Source organism: Bombus pyrosoma, linkage group LG17 (assembly GCF_014825855.1).
Source record: "Bombus pyrosoma isolate SC7728 linkage group LG17, ASM1482585v1, whole genome shotgun sequence".
Lineage (NCBI taxonomy): Eukaryota > Metazoa > Arthropoda > Insecta > Hymenoptera > Apidae > Bombus > Bombus pyrosoma.
Window position 1 is genome coordinate 5876733 of NC_057786.1, and position 1115 is coordinate 5877847.

The window sequence follows — 1115 nt, forward strand, 5'->3', positions numbered from 1 at the left end:
TTACGGTATAACGTATAACGTTTTGTAGCATTATGATATAACGTATAACGGTATATAGCATTACGTTATAACGTATAACGTTATGTAGCATTACGGTATAACACGTAACGTTATGTAGCATTACGGTATAACATATAACGTTATGTCGCATTACGGTATAACGTATAACGTTATGTAGCATTACGGTATAACGTATAACGTTATGTAGCATTATGATATAACGTATAACGTTATGTAGCATTACAATATAACGTATAACGTTATGTAGTATTACGTTATAACGTATAATGTTATATAGCTTTGCGTTACGACGCATAACGTTATATGGCATTACGTTATAACGTACAACGTTATATAGCAATACGTTATAACGCATAACGTTATATAGCATTACGTTATAACGTATAACGTTATATAGTATTACGTTATAACGTATAACGTTATGTAGCATCACGGTATAACACATAACGTTATGTAGCACTGTGATATAACGTATAAAGTTTTATAGCATCACGTTATAACGTATAACGTTATATAGTATTACGTTATAACGTATAACGTTATATAGCATTAATTTATAACGTATAACGTTATATAGCATTACGTTATAACGTATAACGTTATGTAGCATTACGGTATAACGTATAACGTTATGTAGCACTATGATATAACGTATAACGTTATATAGCGGTACGTTATAACGTATAACGTTATATAGTATTACGCTACAACGTATAACGTTATATAGCATTACGTTATAACGTATAACGTTATATAGCATTACGTTATAACGTACAACGTTATATAGCATTACGTTATAACGTATAACGTTATATAATATTGCGTTATATCGCATAACGTTATATAGCATTACGTTATAACGTATAACGTTATATTGCTTTACGTTATAACGTACAACGTTATATAGCATTACGTTATAACGTATAACGTTATGTAGCATTGCGGTATAACGTATAACGTTATATAGCATTACGTTATGACTTACATCGTTATATAGTGTTACGTTATGTCGTATAACGTTATGTAGTATTACGATATATCGTATAACGTTATGTAGCATTACGGTATAACGTATAACGTTATGTAGCATTACG